Source organism: Bos taurus, chromosome 6 (genome assembly GCF_002263795.3).
Source record: "Bos taurus isolate L1 Dominette 01449 registration number 42190680 breed Hereford chromosome 6, ARS-UCD2.0, whole genome shotgun sequence".
Taxonomy (NCBI): domain Eukaryota; kingdom Metazoa; phylum Chordata; class Mammalia; order Artiodactyla; family Bovidae; genus Bos; species Bos taurus.
This window is the reverse complement of record NC_037333.1, coordinates 72,073,355-72,083,060: the sequence shown is the minus strand read 5'-3', so window position 1 is coordinate 72,083,060 and position 9,706 is coordinate 72,073,355. Positions and strand designations below refer to the sequence as shown.

General features: G+C 39.9%; 1 non-coding gene across 1 annotated transcript; it reads right to left on the bottom strand.

Moving 5' to 3' along the window:
* Nucleotides 1-1,839: 1,839 nt before the first annotated feature.
* LOC112447194 (U6atac minor spliceosomal RNA) lies at nt 1,840-1,966 on the bottom strand. The gene has a single exon (XR_003035300.1). It is a non-coding gene; the product is annotated as a U6atac minor spliceosomal RNA (small nuclear RNA).
* Between the last annotated feature and the right edge of the window lie 7,740 nt (nt 1,967-9,706).

Here is a 9,706-nt window from a genome sequence, read left to right as displayed (position 1 = left end):
GGGCCCTGATGCAGGGACGGAGGCAAGGAAACAGGAAGGCTGGAGAGAGGAAGCTGGCTCAGCTCCATCTCGTCTGCATCTACTTCCTTAGGAACTGTGATAATACAAAGTAACCGCAAGGGAGATTCCCTATAAATGTGCTGTCACCCTAGAGGGACTATGGCCACCTCATCTTGGGATAACTGTAAAAACAAGGGAAGTGTAGGAAATGGGTAGCGATAGACACCTTGTGAATATGAACTACAAGTAAGGGGGAAGAGGGTTTCCTTCACATCATTTTCTTCCTTGCCATCACTTGAAAAATATCCCCAGTGTTATTTTTCAATGAAAATGTTTGTCAAGTAAATCCAAATTTAAAGATAACGAATTTTTGATGAATATTTTGTATTCACCATATAAACCCAAGTGAAGAAGGAAACACTTCAAAGTGCTAAACTAAAAAATAAATAACAAGAAAAACTCTCTCCAAGTTCGTCTCAACTGAGCTTCAGTCCCAGTTATTGAACAAGTGATGTACCCCTTGCTGTAGCTTAGAAACAAATGAACAGTCATTGATTGTGACTTCGGTGTTTTGGGGAATATCACTAAATTATGCTGCTAGCTTTCCTGGGTCTCCAGCTTACAGACAGCAAATCTTCTCAGCATTTTTAGCCTTCATTCACATGAGCCAATCTCTCACAAGAAATCTCCACGAATCTACCTGTACCTCTGCCTCTATCTCTGGCTCTGACTCTGTCTTTACCTCTATCTTATTTATTCTGTCTCTGGAGAACTTTGACTAATACAGTGATCTTTGGGAGCAATTGCTGATGTTTTCATTATTCTGGTTCTAAGATGCTAATCCCAGCAAGGCAAATTTCTCTTGATTTCTTTTCAATACTTTTTTCTGTCTAGACATTAGTGTGGATTTATTCTTACACACCTATTTATTCTTGTACCTGCAATTATCTCTCGAGCATAGAGAAGGGACATTTCACCTCCCCATTTTTTTCTCCCCTCGTGAAACCTGCAAGAGAAGTCCCTGGGCGTCTACGTACCCATTACATTTCAAGCTTTAGCACTAAGGTCCTGCTAACGCTATACTGTGCAGAAGGAAATGGCAACCCAAGAATGCTCTGGTATTCTTGCCTGGGAAATCCCATGAACAGAGGAGCCTGGTGGGCCACAGTCCATGGTGTCACAGGAGTCACTTAAAAACTAAACCACCACCAGCCCTATACTGAGATGAACAAGTGATTGCCTTGTTTTCTTGATATAGCGTCAACAAGCATTTCCTTGGCTCTTGGCAAAAACTTTGTTGTTCAGTCGCTAAGTCATGTCTGACTCTTTTCGACCCCCTGGACTGTAGCACACCAGGCTTCCCTGTTCTTTACCATCTCCCAGAATTTGCTCAAACTCGTGTCCATTGAGTCGATAATGCCATCCAACCATCTCATCCTCTGTCTTCCCCTTCTCCTGCTGCCCTCAATCTTTCCCAGCATCAGGGTCTTTTCCAGTGAGTTGGCTCTTGGTATCAGGTGGCCAAAGTATTGGAGCTTCAGCTTCAGCATCAGTCCTTCCAATGAATATTCAAGACTGATTTCCTTTAGGGTTGACTGGTTTGATCTTGCTGTCCAAGGGACTCTAAAGAGTCTTCTCCAGCATCAATTTTTTGGTGTTCAGCCTTCTTTATGGTCCAGCTCTCACATCCGTACATGAATACTGGAAAAACCATAGCTTTGACTATACAGGCCTTTGTTGGCAAAGTGGTCTTTAATTAAAAAAAATTTTTTTTCAAATTTAATGTTTATTTTTCAGAAGATAAATCATCCTTTAAAATCCCCCTACTTTGGAAAGCACAAAAAAATTTGGTTAGATGCCACAAAGTAGGTAGGCAATGCCTTAATCGTATGCATGTTGTCAGGCCTGAGAACCTCTTCCATCCTTGTCAAGAGGAGTGCTAACCCTCTCTCCTTTCATAAAACACATGTCTCTGCTTTTTAATACGCTGTGCAGGTTTTTCATAGCTTCTCTTCCAAGGAGCAGGTGTCTTTGAATTACATGGCTGCAGTCATGATCTGCAGGGATTTTGGAGTCCAAGATAATAAAATCTGCCACTGTTTCCACTTTTTCTCCATCTATTTGCCATGAAGTGATGGGACCGGATGCCATGATCCTAGTTAGGCTGAGAAATTGACAGAGCCATTGGCAAGAAGGGGGAAGAGGTGCTAAGTTTCCAAAAACACCAAAGTTACAATCAATGACTGTAGCATTGTTTCTAAGCTACAGCAAGGGGTACATCACTTGCTCAATAACTAGGACAGAAGCACAACTGAGGTGAATTTGGAGAGAAATAGATCTTCTTCACCCCATTTGAGAAGACCCAATGAAATAGGAGAACGATGGGCTGCTCTGGCAGTCAATCTTTTTAGGAAATCTTGGGACACACCTTCATAACCTTGACAGCACCATTACTAGCTCTTTGCTTTGAAAAGTGGGGGCTACTTCCTGTGGTAATTAGATTTAATTCAGCAGTATCTTCTCATCAGAAAACCCAAGCCTCCAAGTTTCTTTGGAAACCACACCATTCACTCGGTTCCAACAAGTCTGTCTCTTCTCATTGCTGTTGGCAATTGGGTGTCTGTGTCTAATTTCTTCAAACCAACATATATGTGTATGACAGTCTCATAATTACATAGTCCTCTGCATCACAAGGCCAGGAAGCAATTTGGTGAGTTGGCACATGCCCCAGGGTTTACTTCTATTGTTGTCCAATTCAGCTCTCTTCTTACTTAGAAAAGCACCAAATAATCCTAGACAGAAAACTGCTGCCAAGCAGGCCAGGATAATTCCCATAGTGTCAATGACTACTGTGAGGAAGTGGGGGAGGGGAAAACATCTCTATCCTCTTGTCACAGCCTTCTCAGGTCCAGAACTGAATCCTACTCATGCACAAGTACAGTAGGTCCGAGGCAAATCCCACAAAGAATCTGCATCCTAGGCTTCTCTATTTTTTTTTTCTCTATGCATAGAGTCCCTATCCCAATCTCCAAGTACCTGTTACTCTCTTCTCCTATTCACCTCTTAATTGTAGAAGGAAGGATAAAATCTGCCTTGGAGAGTCAGGGAAGCCTTTCACAGAGGAGGGAATGCTTGAACCAGGACACGAAGGGCGTGTGGGCATTGTCAGCTACACATCGGGATGGGGCAGAGAGAAAAGAACATGCAAAGGCATGTTTGAGGAGTTACAAAGAGTTTGGTGCTCTTAGAGCATCAAATACAGCAAGGAAGGATTTATGAAAGTATGAAGTTGGTATAAGACAAGGAGATTTAGATAGAGATGGACTCTGTTATGTTGTCCTAGATGAAGATCCATTGAAAGTTAGCAGAGAATTAATATCTAGAGCTGCTTTGGAGACACTGTAGTACATGGTGAGAGTTGGGCAGGAGCTGGGTCTGAAGTCAGGGAGACCAGTAAAGGAGGATAGTGTTCATCCAAGAGAGAAATGATGAAAATCTGGGGGAAAAAGGGCAGAAACTATAGGAACAGACAGGGAATTGTAAAGTAATTAGCCTCCAATTAAAATAAATAAATTTATATTAAAAAAAAAAGAACAGACAGAAAAGTTAAGTCTGAGAAAGATTTCAAGAGCTGGTGATCAGGACTTGATTGTTTGATGCAGGGTCTGTGGGAGAAAGGCTTCCCAGGTGGCACTGCAGTATTCTTGCCTGGAGAATCCCATGGACAGAGGAGCCCAGGAGGCTACGGTCCATAGGGTCACTTAGCATACACGTGCTGTTGGAAAAAGGGAATCTTGGATGATCCCTAGTTCTCTGGTTTCAGTGTTTGAGTAGATGTGTGACATCCATTGAGACTGGGAGAAATGAAGAGCATTTTCATTTCCCCTTCTTCAGGGGAACGCGAGGATCTTAGCTTTGAATATGCTGAACTCCAGGAAACATTCACTAGTCAGTTGGACACATCGGCTTGGAAGTTAGGAGAAGCTGGTATTGGAAATTTAAGCTGAAACCCATCTGCATATGGTTGGCAGTTGAAGACCTGGGAAAGAAAATTTACCCAGGGAGAATGAATAGCATCAAAAAGGAAAAAGGGCCAAGGAAGGACCGATAGCTGCAAGCTGTAGGAGGTACATAGTAGAAGACAAACCTACAAAAGACTGAAAAGTGACTGGAGAGATAGGAAGAGAATTGAGGTGAGTGAGAGGTGACATGGAAACCAGGGAAATGAAGAGGATACATTCCCACCACGGAGGGGTTCACAATCCACCGGATCAGTTAGATCAAAAGGAAAATGCATCTCTGTTACTCATTACAAGGAGGGTTACTCTGGGCCAAAGAGCTGGAAGATCTAGGGAATTCTTTCTTGTTTTTCCACTTTTGCCCAGCTCTTCTCCCAAGGCCTGAATTCTCTTTCTATAAAGTAGGCAACTATGAAATTAGCTTATTATATATAATAATATAATTACATATAATGTAATTAGTGGGGTTGTTTTCTTAGATGAATGAAGTTATGTCTATAGGATTCTTTAAAGTCATAAGGAAACAGAGTATTCTCATTTTTCTTTCTCATTATATTTTCATCATCTGTAAAATTAATAGCTTTCAACATTTGTTACCTTCACTCTGTACTGAAAAACAAAACTAGATCTTAAATTTCTTGACCTCTAGATATGGCCTCTGAGAAACAAGTTTCAAATGACCACTATCATTCAGCCACCCATATCAAATGTGTTCAAATTATTTTTTCATATTAAACCAAACGATAAAATTTTAGCAAATATAATGCTAATGTCTACATTTAAAATCTGAGAAATTCACACTATCATTTGAATAGTTTTGTTTTTTAGCCTTAAGCTTCTAGGAATCATCTATTTTTAGAAAATGTTGCTACATGTTCAAAATGTTCTTCTTGCTTTTAATAAAGTGTTTAGTATTATCATTTACTTGAGTTTATTCAATAATGTGTCAGGTCCATCTAAGAAAATTTGGCCATTGTTCTAACACATGGAGTTTAAAATCAAATGCCTACCTTGTAAGGACAAGCCTGAGAAATATTCAGGAACAAGAGAAAGAGAGATACATGTAAGTAGAGCTTCCCCCAACCCCATTTTCTACCCAAGTTTAATACGATGTAAGTAGGTATTTATAAAGCACTTATTATCATAAGTCACTGGTCATTTATTTCTCTATGTCAGTTTGCGTCATATGCTATTCAGAGATGCACTTAGTTTTCAAGTGCATTGTATTATTTATAAATAGTGATTTTACAATGGCATCATCACCTACATTTGCAACCACTTATCGATAAGAAATTTCTTTTAGGCCTTTCTGTGTAGAGCTATCACTATTATTCTTTATGTTTAGTAAAATTCAGGGCCTCGGTAACTCTCATTAAATGGTACTGATGTTAGAGGGGAAAAAATCCTGTGAACCTAGAGATGGGCAGGTGGAATTAGCCTCATTTTGAGAGGTTGAAGTGTTTGGTGACAAATTTCACAGAGCAAAAGAAGTAATTTGAAGACACTTTGTGAAACATAAAATGTTCTGTAATTGTTGCAGCAGTGACAGGCAGCTAGAATTAAGGTTTTTTTACCCGGTTTTGAGTGTTTTGAAGGATATCTACCTTATAGTAAGTACTCATTGTGTATATTCTCAGTTGTGTCCTACTCTTTGCAACTCCAGGGACTGTAGCCCACCATGCTCCTCTGTCCATGAAAATTCCCAGGCAAGAATACTGAAGTGAGTTGCCATTTCCTACTCCAGGGTCTCTTACCAATCCGGGGATCAAACCCGCGTTTCTTGTGTCTCCTGCACTGGCAGGCAAATTCTTTACCACTGAGCCACTTGGGAAGCCCAAGTACTTACTGAGCATTTATTAAATGAATGGATGATGGAATGAATAGATACAAATTGTCTTCTTATAGGCCTTGTGAATTGTGGGCCAGGAGGAGAAGGCCATTCTGAAGATGAAGATAATGGATTTGGGGATGATGAGAGGGAGCTAACTGATACAAGACCATGCATGCAGGCTGTTGCTTAGTTGTCTCTGACTGTTTGGGACCCCATGGACTGTAGCCCACCGAGCTCCTCTGTCCATGGGATTTTCCAAGCAAGAGTACTGGAGTGGGTTGCCATTTCCTTCTCCAGGGGATCTTCCCCACCCAGGGATCCAACCCATGTTTCTTGCATCTCCTGCATTGGCAGGCCAATTCTTTACCACTAGTGCCACCTGGGAAACCCTTTGTAAAACACAAGATCACTTGTTAGCAACATATATTATTTTTGGAAAATTGCTGGATATTGCTTTTGGATAATTAGGAATTGGCCATTGGGTTAGTGGAGATAAAATACTATCTTCTTGATCTCTGTTGCAAGGACATACTTTAGATAACATGGTCACACAGTGTAACAATTGCCTCAGTAATTCCCCTAGGCATTGGCCAAAATGGACTTGTCTTATACCAAATGCCATGTAAATTTATATTAGAACAAAATTTTAATTTAAATCTAAATATGCCTCATTCTAGTACATTTACCTGTCATTCCAGTTCTATATGTCTAGCTCAATATTTTCAATATATGCATAGGTATGTGTTTCTTATCTTTCTTTTTCATACTTGCAGAAATTTAATGTAATATAGTGTCCCAGTTGGTGGTAGTGGTAAAGAACCCACCTGCCAGTGCGTGTTTGATCCCTGGATTGGGAAGATCCCCTGGATGAGGAAATGGCAACCCACTCCAGTATTCTTGCCTGGAAAATCCCATGGACAGAGGAGCCTGGCAGCCCATGGGGTCACAAAAAGTTGTACACGACTGAAGCAACTTAACACACACACACACATACACGCTCTTTCATAAGCGGGTTGTTTAATTGAACTGACTCACTATAATGGAGAAAGGCCATGACCTTTGGAGTTAAGCATGGAAAGAGGAAAGAGAACCTGGACCATAATTACAGGTTTACACTGAGACTGCTAAGGGGATAGAAGGTGATGTTATTTTGAGCTCAAACCTTAACTATATAAACTGGTCCTAACATTTGAAATAAACACAATTTTACAACTTTTTTGTCCTGTGAATTTATTTTTTCCTTTTTTTAAGTTATAGCTCTTTTTTTTAAAAAATGTTCATTTTTTATTTAGCTGTGCTGGGTCTTAGTTGTAGCTTGAGAACTCAGTTGCGTCATGGGGGATCTAGTTCCCTGGCATGATTCTTTTAAACTAAATTCCCCATGCAACAATATGACAGCCAAGAGAGATTTGACACCATCTACTTGTTTCTACCTTACAGCTCCGTGAATTGGTCATATCTGATGAAAGTTGTAGCAAGAGTCCTGAAACTGAACTGAAATCAATAGCAGACCATCTTGGATTTCTTTTGGTGAGCTCATCTAGCCCCAGTCATGCTCTGGTCACAGGAGAAAACTCCCCTGTTTCCATTTGCTATCATCATCCTTTTTTGTGCTCTAGTAGTGCTGCATGTAGAAAAATGGGTGAGCTTTGTTTGTGGGCTTGTGCTGACAACTGAACTCTGCCAGTTCATTTCATTCCATCAGTCTAACTGTTTCCTTCCTGATCTTTAGCACTGTTTGCTTTGTGTTCTGGTTTCATACAGGCAATTGCTTCATTAAGTTTGAAATATTCATGATGAAATATTTGATCACAACTATTATCTCTTTCATAGTGACATACAAGGTGTATTCTTTGCCTCCTGTCTGGTTTCCTGCTCTTTTCTACCTTTTTTTTTTTCTCTTATAGTATTTTTGAATAGGTTTCTGTGCTAGGTTTTTTTTTTTTTAATGTTATTCATCCTTGCAGAATATGAATTTTTCCTTGATGAGCTATTTGCAGAAGGTTTGTGAAGGAGAAGGGTCAGGCTAGCTGGAATTTTTCTTGATTTGGGGTTTTAAGTAGTTTGTTTAGCTTTTGCTTCTCCTACGCAAAGATGAGCAGCTGTGAAGTTTTAATGACTCAAAGACTCTTCTCTGCTGCCACAGAGACAGAGCTTCTCGAAAATGTGGCTAGTCTCTGTTCTTTGGAAAGCTCATTTTGATACCAAATAGGGTGCAGGGAAATTCTTGGTACCATCAGACATGTTTGCCCCAAAATTGCAAACAAGAGGGTTAGGTTTTACTCCTTGATTTAGAGAAGGGCATCCAGCTCCTTCTGAGATACACAGCCACTCTGTCCCCTAACTATAGGTCTTTTTCTCTTCTTGTTCCCACATGTCCCCTTGGTCTTCAGTGGTTTTGGCAGCCCTTTCAACTAACTGGGGACCTGAGGTTTTATGTATCTTCTACTTTCTAAGAAAAAGAATTTTTAAATTAAATTTATTTATTTATTTTTAAATGAAACAAAGATGAATTTTTAATGATAAAAGGTACAATTCACAAAGAAGATAGACATCATAAGCCATTAGACACCAAACAACAAAGAAACAAAGATACATAAAGCAAAAATCAGAAGAAACAGGGAAAAGAAAAAATATAATCATAGTGAGACATATTAACATTTCAGAGAAAAGGAATTTTGTGTGTTTCTCTATCTCAGTTGCTTTTAGCTGATTTCAATGAAGAGAAGAAGAGAGATGCTACCTCTACACCACTACATATAGTTCAAACCAGAACTTGAAATTTATGGGCTTTTGAGTCAGATAGACCTACATTTGAATCTTGACTTCACTACTTGCCATGTGACAAGCTGTTTAACCTTCTTGCTCCTCAGTTTTCTCATCTCTACATCAGGGCTTCCAGAGCCATCTCTGAAATGACTATTGAGAGAGTTGAAAGAAATGATGCCTGTAAAGCTCTCAGGACAAAGTTAGGTGCTCAACAAAGAGTAGCTGTGACTACCAATTAGTGTCATGACTGCAAACTGGAGTTCAGCAAACTCTATGTAGCGGCTAGCCCACTGTTATTTGGGGAAAATATTCTCCTAAATTAATAGAATCAGATGGAAGAGATAAGAGTTTCCAGAAATGTGTTCTACTAGAAACTATTTAGTTGCTAGGTATGACTCAGAAATCAAGGGAGAGGGTGGATTTCATGGACAAATATGCCTAAGAAACATCATGTACCGCAATCACCCCTTTCAAGATTCATAAGGCACATACCTCTGTGATGATGTTGCCGTGGGTCCCGTGGGGAACGTAATATACATTCTTATGAGGCAAATTTATAGGAAAGAGCCTCTCCCACACATGCAGGTAAATGTTTCAAGTGAAGATGACCGAAGTGACAACCCTCCTCCCACAGAGAGAAACTGCAGAACCTTAACCATTAAGTCTGAGAGTCCTGGGATAACAAAGGGACCTACTCTTCAGAAGTACTCTCATTTCTTTGCTGTTCTGGCGTAGCACTCACAGCATGCTGGGCACATACACTCACTCATTGAATCTTCAACTGTTTGAAGAGGTTATTTGTTTCCTTTTACAGATGAGGAAAGAACTCTTTCCCAAAGAATAAGGAAAGTGTACCCTCCAAGAAAATGAGAACCTGGGTGAGGAGAATTGTTGAATATGTCCTTTTTCTAGTATGTGTGCACATTTTATTTGTTTAATTTAATGTATTCATTTGTAAAGAAACCAGTGTGTATATGGCTCACACTTGTGAATTACTGAAAGCCAATCCTATAAGAAGAACATAGGTCTTACTGACTTAGGAATCTAGAGCCCCAGGTCCCCACCCCTTAATGCTTCTTTTAAAATT